Genomic DNA, 15747 nt, shown 5'->3' on the forward strand with positions numbered 1-15747 from the left:
CGTTTTTGTCGAGTTTAAAATGCTTTACTATACATGGTCGGTTTTTTCCAGTTAAAAACGCCCTAAACATGGTCGTTTTTTCTGGCTAAAAACGCCTTCCTATACATGGTCGTTTTTTCGGCTAAAAACGCTTTCCTATACATGGTCGTTTTTTTTCGGCTAAAAACGCCTTACTATATACATGGTCGTTTTTTTCGGCTAAAAACGCCTTCCTATACATGGTTGTTTTTTGGGCGGGTAAAAACGCTTTACTATACAAGTTCGTTTTTTTCGAATTAAAAACGCCTGACTAAACATGGTCATTTCTTTCAGCTAAAAAGACATTATACATACACATAGCCTCACTCACATGGCAAATTGGGGTCACGTCTGCGTTAGATGCTCTGCGGCTCATCAGCATTAATGGTGACTCAGGTTACTGTCAACACACGATGACGCTTGATGATTCCTGATGTCCTCACTTTCATCCGCTTTCTTCTTCCCACTGGAAAAGTCACCTTTGGCCCAAGAAAAATGCCCAAAATGCATCCGGACTATTGTCAGCGACTTCCCGCGCACGCCACAAATCTGCGTTTGTCTGTGATGCGACGACAAAAGGCCAAGATTGGCGCCGCTGCAGGGAAGGATGGAGGGATGTGAGACGAGCAGATGGAGGCGGCGGCGGAAGGGGAGCAGCGGGGCCTGTCAGACTATTACCGTCATGGCGTGAGCCCCCGCGGGCTCCCTGGCGACACGGGAGACCAGTGGAGATGTTTAGCAAGGTACTCTCAACACGTTCACATGCACCTGCACACACTGTATCCCACGAGTGCTCTTAAATATCCTTGAACACACAATTTTGACTGTACATACGGCTGTGGCAGGGCATAAGACAGCGTCTTAATAATAAACCACTCCGCGGTTTTGGGGTTAGGGCGTTTGCGCGATTGGAAGTTTGGGCGATTGGGCGTTCGGGGTTATGGCGATGGGGGTTTGGGGTTAGGGCGTTTGGGGTTTGGGCGATTCATGTATACTAAGGCGTTTTTGGCCCGAAAAAAAACGACCAGGCGCACCGGATTTTAAGGCGCGCTGTCAGCTTCTTTTCGGAGCGCGTTATAGTGCGGAAAATACGGTACATCTTTTTTAATTGACCACTTTTAAGAGGAACTTTTGTTTTGTGTTCAATCAGTGAAACAGTTTAATCGTAACATGATCATTTTTATTTGTTATTTTTTGAGAATTAAGTTAACTCGTAAAAATATGTTGAAAAGGCTATTTTACGGTGTATATTTTGATTCTATGAGCTAAACGAATATCAGCCAATGAACCGATTTCAGTAGAAATAATCATACAGCGATGGTCGAAGTGTGAATCTGTGGACTCCCTCTAGTGGTACTCCAGAGAATCACTGCCTGTTCTTCATGCTCTACACTAAAAGAATCATTATATAAATATAGTTTGGTTTTGTTTTGAAACTACATTTACACACAGCGTTACTGCAATAAAATAACTGTCTATGATTGTGTCCCGCAAGGTGTTTTTTTTGGGGGGGCCTGGACGACTATTTTGCTGAACGGACCAGAACACATCTCGGGAAATGGTGCACTTTTTAATAGAGGAAGGAGGAGGAGGAGGCGGGCATTTTGACAGTTTGGCTCGTGTCGCAAATTCAAGTTACTAAAAAAAAACTATTAAGGCACAATACCTTGCAGGCAGGCCAACAAAAAAAAATTTAAAATGAGTTTGCTGTACCCGCCGCCAGAGGAGTTCACTTTATCTGCCCGTTGCACGAGCGCGATAAGCGTGAATGTTGTGATGATAGCACATTGAAGAAACACTGACTGAATCATAATTAAGTGTATCATTGTGTCCTCCCCAGCAACGACTCTATCTGATGGCGCATGAATGCAGTTTTATTTGACTAGAGAGTGCGACCGATGTACAATCGGGGGGTTGGGGGGGATGACACTGGCGGCTGAAAACCCTTTTATCTCAAATCCGCTTTCTCCATTGAAATGAATAGAAATGACATTCTTTAAAAGCTCCATTTTTCATTTTTAATCACAAAAGTGGCCCTTTTTAGCAACTGGAAACATACACCAACGGCATCATTAAATTGAATACATACCGGATTTTCCGGACCATATAAGTTGCAGGGGGTTTTTTTCATCATTTGGCCGGGGGAGCGACTTATGAGTGAAATAATTACCACATTATTACATCATTTCACGTTATTTTCACCTTAAACCACAAGAGGGCGCTCTAGGGCTGTGTTGATCAGTCGACGACGACTCGTCAGCGACGTAGAAGACGAAGCGCCGCCAAGCATGAAGATTTCATTGGATGGAGTGACACTGATGCTTTGCTAAACTTGTTAGCGTGTTCTTTACGCTATAGTTATCTGACTAACTCTTAATACGTTACGTGAACATACTGTGCACATGTAACGTTAGCATATCATACACTTATTCAGCGTCCGTTTTATTTTTATTTGAAATTGCCTGTCAAGATGACATTGGTATTGGGTTTTATCAAGCAAATTTCCCCTAAAAATGCGATTTATACTCCAGGCTTATATACGGGGTTTTTTCATCTTTATTATGCATTTTATGGCTGGTGCGATTTATACTCCAGAATGATTTATAATCCGGTCAAGCGTCAGTTAAAGTGCTGCTTTTCAGAAAATCAAAAAGTCTGATTATCGATTAATTGGGCAATTATTTTAAATATATATAATGAATAAAAACATTTTGTGGTCCCTTAATGCATACAACTTTGAATCATCACAGGCGTTCCGGAACGCTTCACTGTTTCACAATAATTATTCCTTAACTTTACGACAGGTAGAGGTGAGCAAAGAGCAAATACGGTCCGATTAATCGGTCAGTCCCGACTTTCAATACGTGACGTGCGCGCTGCACAAGCACTCAACTGGAAACGGGAAATAAAATATCACCGTTCAAGCTATTTTCAGCACCATTGCGGAGTTCAAAAGCAAGACATTCCCCTCCATTGTCAAGAAACGAGTCGAGCAACAGGAGTCACATTTAAATCAATGACTCATTAAAATCAAAGCAGTAAAGGCCGTTTAATGGCGATGGAGCAGATGAATCATTTTAACTAGTGGAATGAAGGCGCTCGTAAAGAGCTACAGTGCAAATGCACAAGAGCTCCGATTTGTTCCGGAGCGCTCATCTCATCACGACTTTCCGATCAGGTGGTCGGTAATTGGACGATCGTGTCGAAACGGCGGCACGTGAGCTCAAAACGTTTTTTTGTCGCCTGCACGCAACGGAAGGGGAGAAATCAAGCGGTTCATGTCATGTTATAAAAAAAAGTAAATGGTGCGCAGTTGGCGCAAACCACATAATATTTTTCCGGAGTATTTTTCTGATTTTCGGGAAAAAAAAAAAATCCATATCTGTCTGGCCGTAGAAAAAATCGATTTCCGCCCGGCAACAGCGCAAGATACAAGAGCGTCATGGCAAATTCTGCCTCTCATCACATTTTTTTGTTTTGTTTTTAGGACCACCACCCGCAAAAATAAAGCATCAAACGTTCAATCTCGCATCCGTGGGCTGACTTCGCGAGGTCATGTGAAGGGTACAAACAACCGAGTGTTGTGGCCGCACGCTCGCGGCGGTGTGTTTGACTTAAGACGTCCCCTTGGGTGTCGTCCGTCAACAATGTCCCTGGCGGGATCAAAAACAACGCGGCCGTCCGTCCGTCATCTGCAGCTGACACCGGATTTTTGTTTTCTCTCAAATTGATTTTACATGGTGGTCTGCATAAACGTGCGTATCGAACACGCGCTGTCTCTGGGCGGCAAAAAAATAAGTACAAATCGATGGCGGGCGACCGAGCGAGGCCGGCGTGTGCATCGGCACTTAGCGGGGAAACGCTCCACTCTTTGCTTCAACTTGGGTTGTTAACTGGGGCGGCTTTGTTCTGTCTTCTCATGTCTTCGCTTTTTATTTGGCGCCGCAAAACTCAACGTTCCGGGGACGGTCGATGCTAAAGTAGCGTTAAAAGGCAGAATCATTTCCAGATGAAATGTACTGATGCGCTTTTGTTCCTGGTTCTACTTTGATCAGATGAGATACTTCCACTCATTGTTATCTTTAGGTAGGGGGTGGGGGGGCGGGGGGAGTCAACGTTTCGTTTTTGGCCTTGGAAAAAGGTACAAACAGTTGCCGTGGAATGCCGTAATTAGTCTTAAGGGACACTTTCCTTGCAGCTTGAAGAACAGAAATTGCTTCAGCCATTTCGAGCCATAAACAACCTTTCTCGTCTCCTCGGCCAATTATAAAGCATTGTAACCTTGGGTTGACGTCATCGGGGTTGAAATTGATCCCGCCCGCCCCCATCCGCCTACTCGAGTCGAAAAATTGGCAGAAAGACGCAAGGTTTCCCCCAAATCAATAATGCATTCAAAGGGGCGAGAACGACTTTTGAACTCATCTTTTTCCATTTCCTTGTGAAGCTCTTGTGAAAACACAACAAGACATCAGCCTCTAATGAGCAACATCATCGGACAACTAGAGACTAGAGTGCGCCAAATGAAGGACTATACTACTATAGTCTATAGTACTCTATACTAAGTTGGCAATTCAAATGGCCAACAATGGCGGGGATGCCGGCGGCGTTCGCCGCGGCACCCCGGGGCGAAAAAGCCCTCGCCTTTGCAAATATTTGCAAATGTCAGTGGCAAAGGGGTCAAAAAAACACCATTACCACTTCAACAGTGACATTTCTGTGCATGAGTGTGGCATTAGTGAGCAAAACTGCTTACACTGGAAGTCAGCGGGCTCCGGTGGAAGGCCTTCGGTGGCGGGAGATGCTAGCTTGGCAAAGGAAGAAATGCGTCACTAAACAGCACGTCGCAGGTTTTAAAATCATCTTGACTCCATTGAACTGAATGGAAAGACCATTAATCAATTCCATTTTTTTTAAATCAGAAATAGAGCCATTGATGCTATCTGACGTGTTAGCCAAAGCTAAAGCCACTTGTTTTTACATTTCACACTCAAATGATGAGTAAAAAGTAGGGCAACGTGTAAAAAGTAACTCGAAAGCATTGAGCTGTCCAACTGCTCCACTTCCATGAGTACCTTTCTCCGGATCTGCCGCCCTTGTTCACTAGTTTGGGTTTGAGGCAGAAATGAGACGGGGCCTTAACTAGGAGCTGCTGTCGACATATTAAAAAACGATCAATCTCACATTTTTATGGCTTCCCGCCGCCGGGGCTCAGGGCTGCCTGACTCATTACCTCGACCCCGCTCACTGCACATCCTTCATCCCATCGCCTTCAACCGACACGTCTCTAATGCGCCGTACGCCACAAAATAATGCAGAGTATTATTTAATCATCAATTATCTCGCCCGATAATGCAATTACGTCCCTTTTCTGGGCGAGCACATGTCCACAGCCGAAAGGGATCCCGAGGCGGTCCTGGGACAGATTGGATCAAATCCTGTGCGACTCTGCTGTTGAAACGTGCCTGGAAAACCTCAAGTACGCCCGCAACACCTCAACTGACCTCTTTTTAATGGCAGCAATTCTACTGGGAGGAGCGTCCAGAATCTGATTTACAGCAAAGCCGCTCTCTCACCGGAAGAGTGAAAATGACGAGTACGAGGCGCAATAGTGTCGATAGCACTATTTGGATTCCACTGCGATGGGACACTTGACTTTTAAAGCTACAAGCGAATACGTTTTAGCTAATGTTGAAATTCGAGGGGAACAGTTGACAGGGTTGACGATGGAAATCTGGCCACTACTGCTGAGAGAACTGCAGAGAAGAACTAATCAACAAAAAACAGTCAGCCTCTGCTACTTGAGAACTAGCGGTGCCAAGCTTGGCTCAAAGCTAACTTGCCCGGTACTAGCTGCAGCTAGCAAGCTATCGTGGCTAAAAACTGTCCAAACAAACTGAGAAGAACTAATCAACAAAAAAACAGGCACCCACTGCTACTTGAGAACTACCGGGACAAAGCTAGGCTCAAAGCTAACTTGTCCGGTACTAGCTGCAGCTAGCAAGCTATCGTGGCTAAAAACTGTCCAAACAAACTGAGAAGAACTAATCAACAAAAAAACAGGCACCCACTGCTACTTGAGAACTACCGGGACAAAGCTAGGCTCAAAGCTAACTTGCCCGGTACTAGCTGCAGCTAGCAAGCTATCGTGGCTAAAAACTGTCCAAACAAACTGAGAAGAACTAATCAACAAAAAAACAGGCACCCACTGCTACTTGAGAACTACCGGGGCAAAGCTAGGCTCAAAGCTAACTTGTCCGGTACTAGCTGCAGCTAGCAAGCTATCGTGGCTAAAAACTGTCCAAACAAACTGAGAAGAACTAATCAACAAAAAAACAGGCACCCACTGCTACTTGAGAACTACCGGGACAAAGCTAGGCTCAAAGCTAACTTGCCCGGTACTAGCTGCAGCTAGCAAGCTATCGTGGCTAAAAACTGTCCAAACAAACTGAGAAGAACTAATCAACAAAAAAACAGGCACCCACTGCTACTTGAGAACTACCGGGGCAAAGCTAGGCTCAAAGCTAACTTGTCCGATACTAGCTGCAGCTAGCAAGCTATCGTGGCTAAAAACTGTCCAAAGAAACTGAGAAGAACTAATCAACAAAAAAAAACAGGCACCCACTGCTACTTGAGAACTACCGGGGCAAAGCTAGGCTCAAAGCTAACTTGTCCGGTGCTAGCTGCGGCTAGCAAGCTATCATGTCTAAAAACTGTGCCAACACGCTTCCTTTAAATCACTAATTAACGCTAAAGGAGAACCAGGAGAGCAAGCCATAAATTACTATACAGCGTATTATGAAATCGTGCAGCATTGTACTTTTAACAGTCAGCATTATCCGTTAACCACGGAAAGAGTCTATGCTAGCTGTTGGTTAAACCAGAGGAAAACATGTCAGTGCGTGGCAAAAAAAAAACCCCGAAACTCCCCAGGCAATAAAAAAGGGAAACGCTGTAATATGAGCGGGGCACATCGGGATTTGACGAATGCAATTGGAGTGCGTGCGCAAGCGCCACCGTGCATGGTTATAAATCCTGGAAATGGATAAGCTGGCGATGGAGGCGAGCGATGCGCGAAGAGACAGATTCATTGATCGCTGATGCTGTCGCTCATAAATTACTTAAATTTGAAGAGTGTTTTCAAACATGTGCACAGGTTCTACCTCATGCATAAATGCATTTATAGGAAACTGTAATTTGGCCTTCATTGATGCCCAAAAAGGTGCAAACTGAATACATAATGTGGGGGGGGGGGGGGGCGTTTAATGTTTTATTTTGCTCAAAAAGCATGCAAAAATATGAAAACCTGCGATTTCAAATTTGTCAATCTGAACTTGTTTCCTTGAGGAATGAATAGCTGGTGCGTCCACTGCTGACCAAAACGTGAACCGTTAAATACACGTTTTATTCAGAGCCACCACGGAGCGCATTTGCCGTTTTAATTATATCTCGTCCGTGAAATTCTAAATGTTTGCGGCAATCCAAACAGCAGCAGTTTTAGTTAGCGAGCCCCCCGTTGCGCTATTGCAAAGATTATAGGCCACTTACGAGTATAGACAAATTCAAACGTTGCTCTTTATAGGCCAGCGGTTTTGTCAGAGCCGTCCTAAAGCAACATTCAAAACTGATTACCACAAGCCCTTTTTATTTTTTGCATGGAACAATTTTCGAGGAGGTCCCATTGGTATTCTCTGCTGTTTTGTTCTCCTTCAACATGGAGGAGGAGGAGGAGGATGCTCGACAGCGTTTGAGATCTGAAGGGCCTGATGAATAATAAGTGGCGTCCCTTTCTTAATTCTGACAGTAAATCTCCACACAAAGTGAAACTTGCAGTTTTCTGCTCTCACAAAGTCTCACAAAGTCATCTCAAATGCCACAATAGGCAGTAAATTGGACTGTTAAAAAAAGAAAAGCTGCCATTTTACATCGGACCGTGGTCACAAATGAGGTGCAATCGTTGCAGAGGATAAAGAATATGCCTTTAATAATGTTACATTGCCCGTGAAGTGTTCTCGCATCGTTTGTGCCACATGATGCGATAGCTGAGCATGTCTATCGAATTGCGCACGGTGTTAGCATTGAGCTAGCGTACAGTCAAAGCGATGTTGTTGTTCTAATACAGAGTAATTCGCTTCGTTTTTACAAAATACAATAAATCCAAAAAATACTTATCAGCGCCCAGTGGTTCGTGCGTTGGCCTCACAGTGCAGAGGGTTCAATCCCAGCTCATGCCTTCCTGTGTGGAGTTTCCATGTTCTACCCGGGCCTGTGTGGGTTTTCTCCGGGTACTCCGGTTTCCTCCCACATTGCAAAAACATGCACGGCAGGCTAATTGAACACTCGAAACTGTCCCTCGGTGTGTGCGCGGATGGTTGTTCATCTCTGTGTGCCCCGCAATTAGTTGGCAACCGGTTCAGGGTGCCCCCCCCCCCCCGCCGCCTACTGCCTGAAGTCGGCTGGGATAGGCTCCAGCCCACCCCCCGCGACACTCGTGAGGATAAATCGGATCGGAAAATGAATGAATGAATACTTATCATAGGAGGGTGATTGTGAGGAAATGAAACGCCGCCTCAAAGGAAGAAAAGACGATCAAGCTTTGCACTAAACGTCTCAGGCTGCATAGCTTGGTCTTGAAATGCAGTGCGTTTTAAATACTATTCTGTAAATTCGTCTGCAAAACAAAAAAAAAGATAATTAGTAGTTGCAAGTAGTGCAGAGAGACAGGTTTGTGTGGATCTGCTTCCGGGCATAAAAAGCCGCGCGAGCGACCTCCGCTCCGATGATTCCCTCGCCGCCTACACACTTAAACCACAGCGTCGGAAGCTGTCTCCTCTGTCTCCCGACACACCAGCAAATGTTTTTTTTTTCTACTTTTTCCTTTCCCCGAGGCCGCCTAAGTGGAGTGGTTCCACTGCAGCCTAGCCCCAGTAATTAACTGTCACGACGTTTCAAAACTAACAAATGGACTTTGTGTCAAGGAGGGCCCATTAATTTACTGGGCCGCACTCGTCCATCCCGTGCCTATTATCTCCATTACGGCCGACTTTCATGTCCGGGGCCGTCCGCTCCCTGCTCGCCCTCCCGTTTTCTCTCCCTAGCTCGGATTTGCGCCGATTCCCCGCAATGTTGCGGTCAACTTTCAACACACGGCAAGGGGGCGGGGCTTGTCGTTTTTCCACCAAGCGATTTGAAAGTTGCGCTCGACAACATCGCGCCGTCAATTTCGATTTGATCAATGGTCCAGCCCGAGTGCATTCGCCATCCCTGACGTGTGACTCATATGATAAGTGGCGTGGGTACAAAAAGAGGTACGCGCACTGATACGCTTCATCCCCACATATTTCCCTCCCGGTCAAATATATTTAAAGCTTCATCCCGCTCATCATGGCAGCCCGAGGGGACACATCATTTATATGTGAGGGGGTTTGTTAACAAGCTTAACTCATTCAGTACCAGCCAATTCTGGACCAAGACTGAAAAGACGTTTAAAAACGTCTTTGGGAGTGAATGAGTTAAGGAATGTCAGAAAAACGAGATCGTCACTAAAAATCACGTGCGCCTCTCTGTTCATGGTCACGTCAACCTGTGAAAATTTGAAAACAATCGGCACAATATTTTGGGGATTTGAGTGATACTAAAGTTGGAATAGTTTCAGAGTTTGAAGTACAGACGTCCATGATTCCTGACGGCGCTTTTCCGACATTCATCATATGGTGTGTCTATGGAAAGAAAAAAATGTTGCTCCCATAATTTCAGCAAAAAAAGTAACTCAAAGCCCTGACCTCAACTCCATCAAGCACTTTTGAACTCGATCAGTTTCAAAATTTCCTTTGCGGATGAATGGCCAAGAATTCCACACAGACACCTCCGAAAATCTGGTCCGCGTCGACATACGTCGGACTCTCGCCTCTGATGTGTGCTGAATGGCGCGCTAATATGACACGTCGGGTTCTACTCCGCAGTGGAGGACGGTGGAGAGCCCTCATTTTGGCACATTAGCCTCAGACGCCTTCATTACTGTCCGTTTAGTCATCAATATTGTCATTAGCACCGCAAACGCCGCGTGGTTTGAATGCAAATGCGGTTTTGTGGGGTGGGGGGTGTGAAAGACCGCTCGCCTCATTTTCTTGCCGGCACATCTGTTGTTGGCGGTTCTACGAAAACAGGTAGGCGCCAAGTTGCTTTCCCGGTTTGCGTGGTGCAGGATTGCACGCGCGTGGGCAACACGAGAGCAATTCAAGCATTATCCCGACGAGACAGAAGCACTGTTGCGCAATAACCGCGCCGGCGTGCATAATGTCGGACCGAAATTAGTCATGCCAGACAATATGGATTGCAATCTTGTATTCTATTTTTTTTTAAAAATGGACACCATCTAAGGTAGCGCCCCCAAAGTGCTCGAAAACAATATAGTGGAGGGCATTGTAATTTCCTAGGAATGTATCGAATTGGGGGTTATCGCTGTTGTTGCTACGGCGTTTGTTTTTTTCCCAAGTTCCTTCGCACAGATGAATGTCATGAATACCATTTGAGGTAATCTGAGAGCCTTCATTATTTCCGACGCATGTATAAAAAAAAAAAAAGTACAGTTGGTCTTCATATCAAAAAGCTTCACTTATGTAATCACACTGCTACATTATTATGTGGGGATTTTTCTTCGCGCCCTCATTTTTATCTGTAATTTTTAAAAAACAACTTAAGAGACTACAGATACTTATTTACTTTTTAGGTATCTGGTTAATGGACAATAATTTCAATTCAGAGTTCCCACTCTTCCACTTGCTTTTTATTTATGGACCTTTTAAGGACTTTTGAGGGCTAATTTGGCCATTTTTAAGGACTTTTTCTCATACTGTATGTCAAATTTTCATTTTTTTTTACCTGTTTTACAGGAAGGAAAATTAAAAAAACTTGAATTCATTCTCAAATAAAGTACACTAAGAAATATTTCAATTTAGAAAATATAAAACTTCAATTTATTTTCAAATAAAAATATTTTTGAGGACTTTTATTGATTTTAGACGTTTTCCCTGAAAATTAAGGACAATTAAGAACTTAATTTTACTTCTTTTTTATGGATTTTTATGAACATTAAAATTTAAGGACCCGTGGGAGCCCTGCAATTTGGGGGGCGGGAGGGAACAAGTGGGATTGCGCGCCATTTTGGAAATGTGTTCACATGAACGTACGACTTGAACCGTTTCAGGCTCTCCGGGCGAATTATTCGCCCCCAACATTATTTGCTCCAAACAGCGATTCCGAAACCTAGCCGACGCACTTGTGTTTCAATGTGCTCAGATGTGCACATCTGGTGGATTACAACAAAAGAAGGCAGCACAAAGACACTGACTGAAAGCGGAGAATCAAACAACGGCGGGCCTGCTCGCAAATGCCGGAAACGCGCTGCCCTTCTTCTTTTTGAAAGCTTCCCTGCTGAGAAACATGCTGTGTTTGCGTGCGTGTGTGTGTTCCAAACACCAATCCCCCCCACACCCTCCTCCAGGTGCCTCACTTTGCTCCTCCACCTTTTGTTTTTTTCCGAGCTCGACGGCCGACCCGCTGCCGCTCACTCTCTCCTCTCTCTCTCTCTCGCCTTTTGTCTGTCGAGCGGTAGAGCCGGAATGCCAATGGAGCGGCGCCTCCTGCGTCGTCCCCGCGACACATGCTTTCGGCGCGGATTCATGAGAGGGCAACGAAAGAGACTCGCCCACGCGGTTGCACTGCGCATACTGTGAAGACGCGACGAAATTTGTCTAAATGCACATTCGAGACGTACTCTCTTGCCTTTTACCGCTGCGCGTGGATGCTAATACCGCAGGCAATCAATATCGAGCAGCGTAGTTACAAACAGTCTCTGGTAGCCAAAGTATCAGTCGACATATCATTATGAATATTGCCCCCCCCCTGCCCACGGTCACAATGAGTCAATTTTGCCCTAAAAATACTCCCAGCACATCCGCCGTCATGTTGCTCCTACAGAACGCCAACTGCAACGCTAGCGCTTGGGTTTGCATTCTGTGGAGGAGCAGCCATGAAATGTCACCCAGCTGGCGACGGATAAAAAGGGTGGAAAGAAGAGGGTGGTCCCCCCCCCCTTCCCTCGCCTGGTGTCACTTGTCGCAGCTAAAATCCTGATTTTTACACTCGCCGGCCGTAACATTAGCATACCTGTCAACCTCGGTTAATAGCTGCCCTTATAAATGATTACGATTCCCCTTACAGAGCAACAAAAACACGCCCAACGGCTTACCGCGCATGCGCACATCATGCTTTATCAATCCGACCGCACGCAGCGATGAGAAAAAAATATACCATTTAGGATTACTTTTGCTGGTTTGCCGTGACAATAATAGCGATCGACCACGGCATTGTCGTTGGCTACATGCAGGTGAGACGATCTGGATTTGAGCCAAAATGGTCTTTGGGAGATCGGTTCACAATTGGGGGGTTTTCCCCGCCGTATAAAAGTTGTAATACGCCGTACATGATTTGAAATGATTTTAAAAAACGTATAAAATACGGGGAAAATGTACAAGTTGACAGGTATGCATTCGGTACCATTTTTTTTGTCGTTTTGTTTTTTTTTCCTGGACTGCTGGGACTGTCACGAACCGCCATGAAATATACAATAGCACAACTTTGCGAGACGTCAGCCAACTTTCCCGCGCGAGCGTGTTCATCCAATGTTACCATAGCAACAGCGGTGGCAGGCGAGCAAAAAGAGGTGGAAAGCGCTCGCCACAAAAAAATTTATAAAAGAATGTTAAAGGGAGTGCTAATGAGTTGAGAATGAAAGGGAGAGAAAGCAAAAGAAAAAGCAAGTAAGAAGAGCACGAAGCTGCTGAGATGACGGAAGCTAAGTACCGGTTGAAAGGTCGCGCCGGCCCACTTCTTCCACGCTCGCGGGGTCAATCAAAGAGCCGCGAGAAGGTCGGGCCATTCAACCCCCCCTTGACTCACGCTTCCCCCGCCATCGTGCGGACGTCACGCGGTGAAAAGCGCGTGGGCGCAGTGCGCTGCCGGGGTCCCGGTGACGCCGCTCATCATCATTTCCACGCTAGTGGCGGGACACTGTGGCCTGCTGGCGGCCTCAATAGATAAATATGTTCCCTCTTCGGGATGTACGCCCTGTTCTCGTCGCTTCTCCTAGCAGCAGCCCGAATGGCGTCAAACGAGTCCAAAGAGCTTGATTTTGCTCAGCGGCGGCGGTCGTAGGGGGGGGGGGGGGGGGGGTTAATTGTTGTCTTATCAAAAAGTGATGACTTGAGATGTGGAAAATGCTCTGTGTGACATGTGTTCTCTGCTCGAGTTGGACGATATGGCAACATGTGTCTGATTCGTCGCCGCCGCCGGAGCGCCTCTGGCGTGCTCGCCCATTTGACAAACTAGGGCATGAAAAGAAGGCTTGCTAGCGCCAGGAGAATTCGAAACGCAGGGCGGCTTTTCTTTGGCCTGGCCTCTTTAATCAACCTCGTCTTATCTCCGCTTGCATCCTCACGCCGGAGAGGAATCTCCGACTATCCTCCGGCCGTGGCCGCCCGTTCACCCTCCGCCCCCTCCGTCGCTGACCGCCTTGCTTGGGCACTGAGTTCCGGCGCATTAACAAAAGTAATGGACACCCGATCATAGGATCGAAGCGGCCTCGCTTTGTCATTATTGCGGCGAAAGAAATGGCCCAAGAAAATTGGAGGCACGAGAATGAATTAACTGATTAATGCATTAATGTCTAATTAATGATTAATTATTAATGTCTCGCACTCTAGAGCTAATTCATTCAATCCATAGGTACGGATTGGAGTGGCGTAAAAAAGAAACGTTTCCCCTTCCTGATTTAAAGCCTTTCCGATTTTGGCCGCATTTCTTTCCTTGCCGTCGCTTCCAAATTTCTCCCCAGAGCGTGTTGATGTGGATATTGGCGAATTAATCCTCATCGATGGGATCCGGTGCAGACTTGTTTGCTTAATTTGCACTCAAGGACAATTCTCGCCGCCGCTTTCGTCGCGCTCTCCCCCCCCCCCCCCCCCCCCCACAAATATGTCCGAGCGAGACATTAATAATTAATCATCCCCCCCCCCCCCTGTTTGACTCTCAGCGCTTCTCTGGCCCTTTTCGTTCTTTTCCTTTTTCCTCTCGGCCCCGTGAAATTTCTTCTCCCTTCTCTCTCATCGGATCGATGCTGGATGCTCCCTTGTAAACATTTGGTGAAAGTTTGCCCATAGCGAAACAGTTTGTATCCAGCATAAAGTTATCCATCAGGGTTGCCGTGGCAACAAGAGGGCCGGCATTAAGACCCTTCAAAGATCATCTCCGACAAACACGGAGGCAGCTAAAGTCGATTAAACGCCAAAAGGTGAGGCTTAAAACGCTTCGGCCGAATTTGACGGCGAGTGTCATTATTTTCGGACGGATTACGCCGACAACGCGAGATCACGGCAAGTCGCTCGGCAAAAGAAACGCTGACGCAAAACGTAGCGCGCTAATGCCGAACAATTCACGGAATTCAAATCGACATCGCAATGCGGTAGAATGCGATTTGGTTGGTCGCAATTACATCATCATCCCCCCCCCCCCCCCAAAAAATGCAGTGGGACTTATTACAAGGTCATGCATTAAAGGGGGAGATGACACGGGTGCAGGAAAAGTAACTCTTTTCATTTTGGCTCGCTAGGATTTCCCTTTTCAAGTATTACTCGAAATGAGGGCTTGACGCAGCCTTTTTGGGGGGGGGAGGGATTTCCTTTTTTTTTTTTTTTTTTTTTGGGCGCTCCAACCTTCGGCGCTGTTCCGACGTTCCCGAAGCTCGAGTGACAAATGTAGCGTTAAATTGCCCCCGCTTTTACTTGCGTCGCGCTGGAAATGTCTCGTGGGAATTTGTGTTAATATTTGATATGTTAATATTTGTCTTGCTGTCAGCCAATGAATAATGCAGGGAGTGGGGGGGAATGGGCACGCCCTGTTCTTTTCATCATGGCTATGACGTACGTGGCCTTTGGCTTGTTCTTTCATATCATTTCCCCCCCCCCCCCCCCCCGTCGAAACAATAAGGGCTTGATTGCAATTCCTCCCCCCAGCAATCTACGAACTTCTCCGCACCAATGCAGCAATTAACGGCAACAATGGCTACGAGCGTAACATTGATTGTTTTTGTTTGTAGCTTGCTAAAAGACCTCACAAACTTTTTTTTTTTTTTTTTAAGCAGAAGTGGTTTTCGTACCTTCGACGTTTGAATAGCGACAACGCGGAGCGTTTGACCGAGGCGTTTCCGCCCGAAAATGCGAGAGCGCCTCCCCCGCGCGCGCGCGACGCCGTAAATAAGCTTCCTTTTAATCACCCCAGCTGAAGTATAATTAGCATTTGATTTGTATTCGTCGGGAAGTGGGCTATAGCCGCGCGGCTCATTAAGCAAATCAAACTTGTTTGCTGTTCTCGCCCTTATTTCACATGATGGGCAAAGAAGAAGAAGAAAGCGAGGAGGGGAGGAAAGATGAAGGATGAAAATAATAAACACCCCCGGATAAATGTAAAAAATAACGTTATGCATGAATACTCCCTTAGCGGTGTAAAAAAAAAATAAAAAAAATGATATCGCACCTAAACTGTGCAAGTGAGACCATGTGGGGGTCATAAATAAAAACTGAACGCCGTGAAGGTCTGTGCATATTCCAAATGTGATTTTAAGACGAAAAAGTCTCTCTCGCCGTTGATTGATAGTCTTGTTAAAAATAAAAAGAC

The 15747-nt window shown here is 46.0% G+C and overlaps 1 long non-coding RNA gene across 1 annotated transcript in view; it reads right to left on the reverse strand.

Annotated features, from left to right (window-relative positions):
• Positions 1–351: 351 nt before the first annotated feature.
• LOC147186103 (uncharacterized) overlaps positions 352–15747 on the reverse strand; it is a 54212-nt gene continuing 38816 nt past the window's right edge. Inside the window, exon 5 of the long non-coding RNA XR_015099292.1 lies at positions 352–497. This is a non-coding gene — a long non-coding RNA (uncharacterized LOC147186103). The remainder of the gene's footprint in view (positions 498–15747) is intronic.

This window comes from Hippocampus guttulatus, chromosome 22, assembly GCF_054856545.1.
Source record: "Hippocampus guttulatus isolate MCC_2025c chromosome 22, RoL_Hgut_1.0, whole genome shotgun sequence".
In the NCBI taxonomy this organism is placed as follows: domain Eukaryota; kingdom Metazoa; phylum Chordata; class Actinopteri; order Syngnathiformes; family Syngnathidae; genus Hippocampus; species Hippocampus guttulatus.